The following is a 12,023-nucleotide window of genomic DNA, read 5'->3' as shown; positions in this document are numbered from 1 at the left end:
GACACATTGCGACCTTGCGGTCGAACCAGGGCCCAAAATTAATCTTGAGTTCCATGGTTTTGGAAGCTAGCATCAGATATTGGATAGAGTTGTGGTGTGGTTGGATTGTTGGAAGCATAGATGACCGAAATGACACATGGACAGTAGAGAAAGATAACATACATTAACACTCATTCAAACATAGTTGTCTAAGATTTTCATAAAAAAATCTAAACAATCAAGTATAGAATATAGATGCATGGATTAAATTTATATATTTTTTAAACATCTCCCCTAAATGCAAGTGCCTTACCATCCTTCCCTCAATAAGAATCAAAATTCATATTTGCCACTATCACAAGTGATTTATGGTGTAAGCACAAAACTCCCTTGAATGACTTGCCTGCCAGCAAGATCAAGCCTACCATGATAAATGGTAGGTACAATATTTTCACCTACCACTTGGAACATCTTATGGGTAAGCAACATCAATTTTGAAATATGCTACTTCCGTGATGTGGTCAGTGGCGAAGCTTGAGATTTCCGACCGGGGGTCGAAAACGTATATACCCAAAAATTTCTATAAAACGGGGGATCGAAAACATATATACCCAAAAATTTCTATACGAAAACTACATACATTCCACTACTGAGCGAAAAGTTTGGGGGGGTCGGCCGCCCCCTCCCGCCCCCACTATCCTTCGCCCATGGATGTGGCCACTAAATCTACACTAATAAAAAATAGAGTAAAATGCACGGATAGTCCATGTGGTTTTGAAAAATAACACCTATAGTCCCCAACTTTTGGAAATTACATCAGTGCTTCCTGTGGTTTGACAGTTTGTTACTCGGATAGTCCCTGAAGTGGATGACGATTAGTTTTCTCCGTTAAGTGGACGTAAAATGACAAATTTACTCTTCATCTTCTCTACTCTATAAAAACAAAACAACCCCACCCACCCCCACCTTTCTCTATGTTTCCCCCCACCATTAACCACCAACCACCACCGCCACCGCCTCTGTCACCATTCCCCACCACTGTCATGACAAATTTACATCGGCCCATTATGGCGGCTGAAGGGGTATGGTCCCAGATCTCGCGTCAGCATCGACCGCGAGTGACCATTACCCTTATCAAAACCCCCACCAGCCAACAACCTACCTGTGCCCATGCGAGAACGCGTCGACACAAGGGTTGAATCCAATCTGTCTAGTGATGAAGGAGGACTTACCTGGAACATGAGAACGGTAGAGTGATGCGACATAGCATCACATCTGGTGTATGAAAACGGAAGTATTCACAGCGATGCGGCCTCGCACCGCGTCCAGTGAACACTTCTATCAATACAAGGAAGCTGGATAACAGCAACAGTCACCACAGGCGACGATGCGGCCAGCACCGCATCTCGCGTATTTCTTGATCACAAGCAAGAGACGCGATAACATCAGATGTTACCGCAGGCAGCGATGCGGCTCGCACCGCATCCTATACGCTCAACAAGTGGGACTGACACCACAGTGCAAGTGGCACCAATGGCAGTCACCTGTCAGGGCTACGTAAGCAACGGACTGACGTGGCATAACATCCACAACCGACAAGCCTGACACACCTGCAAAGGTGCAGCACGTCGTCAGTCCGTCCATCATCCTCCTCCTTCACTCCTCGGCTATAAATACCAACCCCAAACCAGGTTTGAGGTATCTCTTCACAACTCTCTCACTACTACTACTATCATACTTTGCTTCCCAAGCAGATTACTGATTCTTACGCCGGAGAGTGGTAACAAGGAGCACCCCCACCCCATCCTCCTTGTTACGAGTCACGGTTTGTTTCCTTGTGCAGGAGATCAACCCACCGGTGATCCAGCCAGCGATCCTCGAGAGGAAGGGATTAACCCTTCTTGACGAGACCAGTGAGTTAACCCTGCCCGGTTAATCATTGTTTCATCATTGGCGCCCACCGCTACTCTTAGCACTTTTCAAACCATCCTTTTCCCTCTCTCACGATCATGACTGATCACCAAAACAACACTGGGGATAACCAAAATCCCACAAATCTAAGTCCGGTAGGGGTCAATCCCTCAACATCGCAACCCGGACACATCGGCACGTCCACACAAAGGGGTCCCTCCCTTACGTTTGGACATGACTTATCACAGTACGCATCTGTGATCCCACCAGGCATGGACGTTCATGCCTGGTACGACCAGCAGGCAGCCTTGCTGACAGCAACATACAACCGCGCTTGTGCGGAAGCGCAGATACAAGCTGGGCCCACCCCAGCACCGCACACCCCTGCCGATCGCATTTTACAATACGAAGGCAGGGCACATTCACGTCCAGCTTCGAGAAGCAGACGTGAAGACCGCGGATCATCTTACTGTTCGGTCCACACAATCAACGAGGATGATTCCGCGTACGGGTCCCACTCCAGGGGACCAGTACATACCCGCCTAGGTCCTTACGTTGAGGACAGGCAACGATCCGCATCCCGACATGGCTCTGGAATTCAGAGCCGGTTGGGCCCACAGCCATACACCGAAGGGTATGGTCGTACCGACCCGGACGACCATACATATTGTGGGGATTCGCATGACACCTGCAGCAGACCGGGAGGACGCAACTATGTTCCTCCCACTCACCCCCGCAATACATACCTCAGGGCTGCAAAGCGCCCTGAGAATAAACCCTACAGACCAAAGGCTGCGGCCGAAAACTCCAAATTCGCCCCGCGGATTGCCCGCGCCCATGTCACTACAACAAAGTTCCCATTCAATGTTGGGAAATACAGTGGTTCGACCGACCCGGACGACCACATGAACATTTTCATGGGTGCGGGGTGCAATGGCCAGTGGGATGAACCCACTTGGTGTAATTTTTTCCCCCCAGACCCTCACGGGCCTGGCCAGGGCATGGTTCGATTCTTTGCCAGTAGGATCACTTGAATCATTCGAGGACTTGCACGCCAAGTTCCTCGCCCATTTTAGCCAGCAACGACGCCACGAACGTGATTCGATGGACGTCATGAATATCTGGCGTAGGGACGACGAATCTATCGAAGCATTCGTCGTCCGTTACAACAAAGAGTGCCTGGAGATAGGTGACGTGGCAGACCAAATGGCACGGAACCACTTCATCAAGGCCGTCAGGGACAAGCAGATGGTCATGACCATCTCTGGCAAGGAGGGCTTGCCTAAAAAATGGGAAGATGTCATGACCACGGTCAAGACATATGCCCAGACGCAGCGGTCTCTTGAACCGCATCTGGCAAAGGCACAGCCCCAAGCCGAAACCTCCTACCAAGGGTCCAAGCGTAACAACAAACGCAACAGGGACGCGGGAAATCGCGACAGTATTTCTAAACCATACTTCCCGCGAACCAACCCGTTTGACCCAAGAAACCATAACGCCCAACGGGACAACCGGGCGTCAAAGAAAGATTCTCGGGACCGCAACTGGACCGAGATCACTATGTCGCCAAGCGAGGTCCTTCTTGCGGACCCGCAATTCCTGCGACCGGCCCAACCAATGAAGTCCAAGAAAAATCAGGATCTCACACTCTACTGTGAGTATCACAAAGACTCGGGCCACACCACCAACAACTGCATCAGTCTCCGGCTGGAGATCGAGCGAGCCTTAAAAGAGGGGAAACTGCAACATCTTTTGCCAGGTGGACAAAAACCCACCAAGCGCATCACCCCTCATGGCGAAGGTACCTCCTCCGGGAAGAAAACCATGTACGTGGCCTCCACCCACATGATCAACGGAGGCAAAGTTAGGCCGCGCAAAGCGGCGAGAAGGCCGGACAATGACTGGAAAGACGAGCAAGTCGTCTTTCCAAAAGTCCGAGGCGGACCGCGCGATAGGCGCGCCGTCGTTATTACAGGCCAACTGGCACACTACTGCACCGAGCGTCTATTCATGGACCCGGGCAGTACTTCTGACATAATCTACGAACAATGCTTCAACCAGTTTGACCAGGAGGACAAAGATCGTTGCAAGCAGTAGATTACCCATTGGCCGGGTTCGCAGGGGAAACTGTCTTTCCCCTGGGCCAGATCACCTTTCCTGTGCGTCTGACCAGCAGAAGACACACAAGAACAGAAGAGGTAAACTTCATGGTTTTACCTCACACCTCCAGATATGACGTACTCCTTGGGAGAGAATCCCAGGGAGATTTCAATATGATTACATCCGTCCCCCACTCTGCTGTCGGTTTTCCAACCGAATCGGGGGTCGCGATAATCTACGCACGAAGGGACGTCATGATGTCGGACGAAATACGTCCGACCAAGGTCGCAAGGCCCACCCCCAACAACCAACCAGAAAAATGGGTTCTCAACGCGAGATACCCAGAACAAAAGGTTACCTTGGGCCACGCCTTGTCCCCGACCACAAAAGCGCACCTGAAGCAGCTTCTCTTCAGGAACCAAGACATTTCGCATGGACACCCGCAGACATGACAGGGGTCCCGCGTGATATTGCGCAACATCACTTGAATACCTTGCCAGGTATCAAGCCGGTGATCCAAGGCCAACGCCACCTTGGATCCGCTAAAAACCAGGCGATGCAAGAGCAGGTCGAAGAACTGCTCTCCGCAGGCATCCTGCGGGAAGTTAAATACCAGACTTGGTTATCCAACCCAGTCATGGTAGAGAAACCATCCCGGGGGCTGGCGCATGTGCGTCGATTACAAGGACCTCAACAAAGCCTGCCCCAAGGATTGTTACGCACTTCCAGAAATCGACAAAAAGGTCAATAATCTCGCACCATTCAGATGGAAGTGTTTCCTCGATTGCTACAAAGGGTACCATCAGGTACAAATGGCAATCAAGGATGAAGACAAAACGGCATTCCGGACTCCTACCGGGAATTACTGTTATACAAAATGCCGTTTGGGTTGCGCAACGCGGGCGTAACTTATCAAAAACTGATGAATGACACTTTCCGCGGGCAAATAAGCAAAAGTGTCGAAATCTACATGGACGACCTAGTCGTCATGAGCATGGAAGAGGATACCATGCTCACAGACATTGACAGAACATTCCAGACTCTGCGAAGCGTTAACATAAAGCTTAATCCAGGGAAATGCTCGTTTGGAATGAAGAAGGCAAATTCCTTGGATTCATCGTGACTAAAGATGGATTCAAGGTAAACCCGGAGAAAGTTCAGGCGATCGAGCGCATGCCATCGCCTTCAACGATGAAAGATATGCAACGACTGGCCGGCAGGCTAGCAGCACTCAACAGATTCTTAGCCAACCATGCAGCTAAGTCTTATCCTTTCATCAAGACCCTGCGGAACTGTTTAAAGAAAGAACAATTCCAGTGGACCGCAGAGGCTGAAAACGCTTTCCGGGAAATGAAGGAGTGTTTGATACAACTCCCAACTTTAACCGCACCACGCAAGGATGAGCCACTCATATTATACCTATCCGCCGCGGACAACGCGGTAGGTGCGGTATTGATAGTGGAGCGGGAGGGGGTTCAAACACCCATCTATTACATCAGCAAGATGCTCAACGACCCAGAAACAAGGTACTCAATAATGGAGAAGTTGGTGTTAGCATTGGTGCACGCTTCAAGACGGTTGCGACGCTACTTCGCAAATCATGTCATCACAGTGCTAACCAATTACAGGATCGGCCCGATCCTATCCAAACCTGACATCTCTGGGAGATTAGCAAAATGGGCAATAGAGCTGGGCGCACACACGCTGAACTACAAACCGCGCCCCGCGATTAAAGGCCAAATCTTAGCTGATTTCGCCGCCGAAGTACCGGTGAATCGCATCCAAGAATGCGAAGAAGCACAAAACCCTGCACCAACGCCATCTTCCTCAGAAACTGGGCACTATTTACCGATGGTGCCTCCAACGAGGAAGGTGCGGGCGCAGGTCTGCGACTCGTCAGCCCTGATGGCCAAGCTTACATATGCAATCCGCCTCGATTTCAAAAGCACAAACAACGAGGCCGAATATGAAGCCCTACTGGCAGGACTACGTTTAGCAGTAAACTCGGCGTGCAACATCTGGAAGCACACGTCGACTCTTTGTTAGTTGCAGGACAGATACGCGGCGACTATGCCGCAAAGGGGGATATCATGATCCTCTACCTCGAGCAAGCCCTGCAACTAACATCAAAGTTCACTTCGTTTAATATCCGACATATTAACAGGAGTGAAAACAAATCCGCAGATGCACTCTCCAAACTTGCATCCACCAGCTTCCAACACCTGGCAAAGGAATACGTATCGAAATTCTACAAAATCCTTCAGTACCCCTGCGCCAGGTCAACGTCATCCAATACGGACAACGTCGTGGATGACACCAATTATTGCATATTTGCAATCAGGTGTGACTCCCGAAAGCAAATCGGAGGCACGCAAGCTACAATACAAAGCGTGCCATTATCAAATGGGAGACGGTATCTTATACCGCAAATCATACCTAGGGCCACTACTACGATGCGTCAACCCCCAGGATGCCACATACCTCATCAGAGAGATACACGAGGGTATGTGCGGCATACACGCAGGACCACGCATGGTAGTGGCCAAAATCATGAATGCTGGGTATTACTGGCCCGGCATGCACCTGGACGCCGTCAAAGAGCTGCGCAAATGTATCAACTGTCAACGACATGCTCCAAAAACTTTGCGCCCCAAAAACAACCTGGTCCCGGTCACCACCGCATGGCCCTTCCAGAAATGGGCAATCGACGTTGTGGGACCTTTCCCTGACGCACCAGGTGCAGTCAAATTTATCATAGTAGCGGTTGATTACTTCACAAAATGGGTAGAGGCAAAACCGCTCGCCTCAACCACTGCTATGATAACAAGAAAATTCATATGGGAACACATCATCTGCCGTTTCGGTCTACCAATGTGCATCGTTACCGATAATGGCACCAACTTTGCTGCTGACGAATTTCAAAAATGGCTAGAAGAACTACACATTGAACATATATTCTCATCCGTGGCACATCCGCAAGGAAACGGCCAAGTTGAGAGTATCAACAAAAGTCTAGTCGAGGCATCAAAGCAAGGTTGGGAACAGCCAGGCGTGGCTGGGTCGATGAACTCCCAAGTATCCTATGGGCTCACCGCACAAGCCCAAAAACAAGCAATGGGGAAACACCCTTCAGCCTAGTCTATGGCTCAGAAGCGGTGATCCCCGCGGAAGTAGGCCTCCCTTCACCCAGAATGTTGGCTATTGAAAAAATAGACAACAGTATGGAACGCAGGATCGACTTAGACCTTTGGAAGAAAGGCGTGAAAACGCTGCCATCAATGAGGCTAAGTACAAATCCAAACTGGAAAAGTACTACAACTCGCGTGTCCGCGTTTGTACTTTCAACCCGGGAGACTACGTCCTCCGTGACAATGAAGCATCTAATGCTGAACGCCCAGGAAAACTTGCCCCCAAGTGGGAAGGACCCTACCTCATCAATGAGGTCTTGGGAAAAGGCGCGTACAAATTGCAAACGTTAGAAGGCGAACCTATCGCACGTACATGGAATGCACAACAGCTTCAGACGCTGTTACATGTAAGCCATGTTTTTACATTTTCATGTAACCTATCGGGCCGCAGGCCATTTGCAATTAAATAAACGAACGATTCAATGCAATATTGTTTGTTACTACTATTACAAATGCGTGTTCCACTTTGCGGTATCCGCAAAAACAGATTGGCAAAATCTTCATTCGCGATACCCACACAAAGTGTCAACCACACACAAATATTGTAATAGGCCAGCAAAAGGCAGAATATTAAGTGTCTATCCGGCGGATAGACAAGTTTTTACAAAACTTACACAATTCCTAAACCCTAAAAAGGTAAACAATGGAATTGACGCGTATTCATACGAAAATATGGAGTATACTTGACCCCATTCACAAATGGGTAGAGTTCCGGACATACAAGTTTTTACAAAACTTAATTCTAAACCCTAAGGTAAACAATGGAATTGACGCGTACTCATACGACAAAGGTATGGAGTATACTTGACCCCATTCACAAATGGGTAAGTTCCGCATATATACGTTCAAACATGCAAGAATTAAAAACACTTGTACAAATTGAACAACAAACTTTATATTCAAAAAATTCAAGCACCCACGCGATGCTTAATGGATTTACATAGAGTTTCCACATTTACAAAAGGAAAGCAAAAAAGGGGCACACTAGCCAACCTAAACCCTATTTTGTACCACTGGTACCCGCGCCATCTTGGCCGCCACCAGGATTTTCCTCTTCTGCATCGGCATACAGCATCCGCAACCGGTCAACGTAATCCGCAGCCTCTAAACATTCGTCCAACTTCTCCACGCAAGAGAGGGACGTATCATAAAAGGAGGCTACAGCCGCGTTAAGGCGACCTTCGGTGTCCACGTCACGAAACCCGGATCGCTCTTCGGTAAAACCGCCTTCAGACATGACGTTCATATGACCGACACAGCGGCTGTAACCAGCTTTAAAACCGGCATCGCGGGCACGTTCCTTGACCAAGTCCAAACCAGTTGCGGTTTCAGGAGCATCCATGATAGCCTGAACAATCTGCAACAAAAGGATAACAAGGTCATCATATGGTCAACCTTTGATACAAAGTCAGATAATACTTACATATGCGATGCCTTGACTCCGCATCCACTCACGATCAGCCTCCAGTTGTTGGAACGAAGAAGTCAGAGCATCTCTGGCCTCAACAGCAGCATTAGCCCGCTCTTCCGCAACAGTCGCGCGGGCTGTGAGGTCGTAACCGCGACCTCCCGGGCCTGAACTTCAGCCTTTCAAAGAGCAAAAACAGTTTACTCAGTAAACATTCTCAAAAGCAGAGAAATATACAACAGAGGTAACGAATCATACCTGAAGGCTGGCAACAACTTATCCAAACGGGTGCGCTCAGCATTCGCCTCTTCAAGAGCCTTAGAAGAGCGGCTCTCCCTCTCTTTGGCCTCCTCAAGGGCCTTTGCAGCACGAGCCCCCGCTTCCTTGGCCTCTTCAAGCGCCTTTACAGCCCGGCCTCTGCCTGCTGCGCTTAACGCAATCGCCTCAGCTGCAGCTTTCTTTGACCAAAGCAGCGTTCGCTGCCTTGGCATTCGTCAACTCCTGACGAGCACGAAACAGATTGTCATTCTGCTTAGCCCAAGATTCATTCCACTTCTTGCGCTCATTGGAAAACTTTTCGTTCCAACTCTTGCGTTCATCAGAAAGTAATTTGGCAAGAGTACGAACCTGTTTCAGCTCAGCAGTGCAGCCCACCGCGGTCTGTTTCTGCTTTCAAAAGCAGCTCTATCCTTTCAAGCTGCTCCGCACCCGCACGAGCAGCCTTCACCAACTCTTCGCTTCGGCCCGCAAGCGAGCAGCTTCTTCTTCCCTGCGGCCTAACACTTGTAGTCTTCCAAAATGGCATTCGCCACAATGGAACTTCCTACTAGCATTGTAGAAAGTTGGTTGATGCGCAGCTCACGGGGTGCGGCACGGGCACGTTCAACTTCAAAGGGGTGCCCAGACCACCCAAATCTCCTTGCACGCGGAAGGATCGTTAGAAATATCATCCCCCTGCATAACAGTCCAGGGGGTCGATGATACGCTGTACTTCGATCCTGCGTGTAGGTGCGGTAATAGTACTCCAATTCAGACTCCCCAGGCTGAATAGGAGGCCCATCATAACCCGCACCACCGGAAGAAGAACCGGTAACCTTCTCACCAGCAGAAGTTTCTGCGGCTCAGCACCATGCTGCCGCACCTCAGCATCGACTTCTGTTTCCCAGCATCTGAAAACCTCAAGTCCAATCCATCACCCTCATTGGGAGAGATCAGATTGTTGGAGGAATCCACAGTATCAAAAATCTGGGAAGCAGTCTTCTCCACCGTCTTCTCCACCTGCACGGTGGGATCGCGAACCGGCCCAACAAAAGGTGCCGCAGGCTCCTTGGGCACCACAGGTTCCTTCGGCACCCCGCGTCCGCAGCAGCGGTATGCACGGGAGACGAAGGAAAATCAAAAAAGGAAAAACCTGCATCTTGGATTCTGCAATACAAAGAACAATAACTGTTAATCTAACACATTGTGCATGCAAAACAATGCAAAAAGTTATACTTACCACAGCAACCGCAGGTTTCTTTTGCGCCGGAGCAGCCCTTTTAGACTGCAGTTTCCGACGTTTGGTTCACCACCACCAGCAGCCTTTTGCTCTGGTTCTCTCTTATCACCAACAACGGGGGACCCGCAGCAGTTCCACCCGCAGCCGCACCACTACCTAGAACACCCAAACCCTCAAGGGTATCAGATACTACCACGTAATCGGTATATCTGATAACAGATCGATAGGTACCTGCGGCCTGAGACACCGAAGGAGGGACAACTGAGCCTTCAGCCCTCCCCTTACCACGACCCCGCGTGGTTTTCTTCACCTGCTTCTTCTCTACATGCTTCTTGGGGATGCGCTTTTCAAACTTCCCCAAGTCCGCAAGGATAGCTGCATGGGAGAAATCAAGCAAACAAATTACAAGGAAACGGGAAAACAAGTACAACTTAGAAAATACCTTTTGCGCCTTCTGGCACGGGTGCCTCACACATCACGTTTGGGTACACGGAAGTTACCAACAATTTCTAATTGAAACCTTCCCGTAACTCAACCGGAATCAGATCAACTTGGCCCTTGAAATCGGGCTCAAACATCCTCCACAAGCCAACCGCATCCACTGATACAACACATGCATGCATATTACTACAAGGATAACGAAGCAAGAAAAACAATAAAGAGCAACAGGCTTACCACCACTCTTTTCCCGCAGAACGGGTCTTGCCTTCCTATCCGGCCTAGTAAGCATCATCCGCAACACCCACAGCTGGTTGTTGTCTAACTTCTTGAGTTCAATAGGCCGCAGCCTAGAGAACCAATCCACAGTCTTGCGGTGGCAACAGGAATATCCTCATCAGTAACACCAACATTGACATTCCGGAAGACATATTGGCATATACCGCACAGGCTTTAACATAGAAGAATTTCTTCTTCCAGCCGTCACACCCTTAGGAGGCGTCATCAACTTTAAACTCCCATGCCGTTGAGTAAAAGAGAAAAAACCAGTGTTCACCGTCAACTGGTAGAATCGCCGGAAATTTTCAACAGTAATGGGCAAGCCATGGGCACGGAAAGTATATTCAAAGTTCCTGATTCGGAACATCCCAAAGGGACTAAGTTGGGAGATATGGAGATGGTAGTACTCCAACACCTCCGCAAAACACCGTCACCGGCAACCTAAGGTTGCCTTCGGTGAAAAAATCAGCCCACAAAGTAATATAACCGGCCGGAGCATCGGCACCGGTATCCCCCTCTTGTGGGTAAGTAGCATCCCACTCGTCGGCCATATGAACGGTGGTTATCAGGTTTTTGAAAACCACCCTTCGACCACTTCAACACCGGTAAGCCACCACCGGCAACATCATCGTCCTCGTCATCTTCATCACGTAGTTCAGGGTTCTCACCCTCCACATTATGTGGATTGATGGTTCAGCCATCAGAATATAGAAGATGAACACTACAAAACTCAAAAAACCTCACCGGAAGTTCAAGAAATATCGTCGGAGAAGACAAAGAAAATGTTTCTCTCACCGGCAAATTTTTGAAATTTGAACAAGTGAGGGGAAACCACGAACGGTTTCCCCTTATATACCCATCGCAATTAATGCGGAGGAGAAACGAATCATCACGTTCAAAAAGAACGAATTACGGCACACGTGTCAAGCGCCGTTTCCGCTGACGGTTATCACGCGCGCGTGGCCGCCCACGCGCCTGACAAAGAGACCTTACACTCCTTGCTACAGTGCATTTAATGCCTCGGGCAGTGCAAATGTCCTTTCATTTCAGCACATGCCAGAATGATCTCACCAACTTCCACCAACTCACACGTGAGTCAGCCACGTATGCAACAAAAAGCGACTACATTATCCAATTATAAGCGGCATGCGGTTTCTCTGGTTACCGCACCATAACCCATACCGCATGTCGTTTTTTTACATACCCCTAAAAATAGGCAAAA

This window comes from Helianthus annuus, chromosome 17 (genome assembly GCF_002127325.2).
Source record: "Helianthus annuus cultivar XRQ/B chromosome 17, HanXRQr2.0-SUNRISE, whole genome shotgun sequence".
Classification (NCBI taxonomy): Eukaryota; Viridiplantae; Streptophyta; class Magnoliopsida; order Asterales; family Asteraceae; genus Helianthus; species Helianthus annuus.
This window is presented reverse-complemented; position numbering follows the sequence as displayed.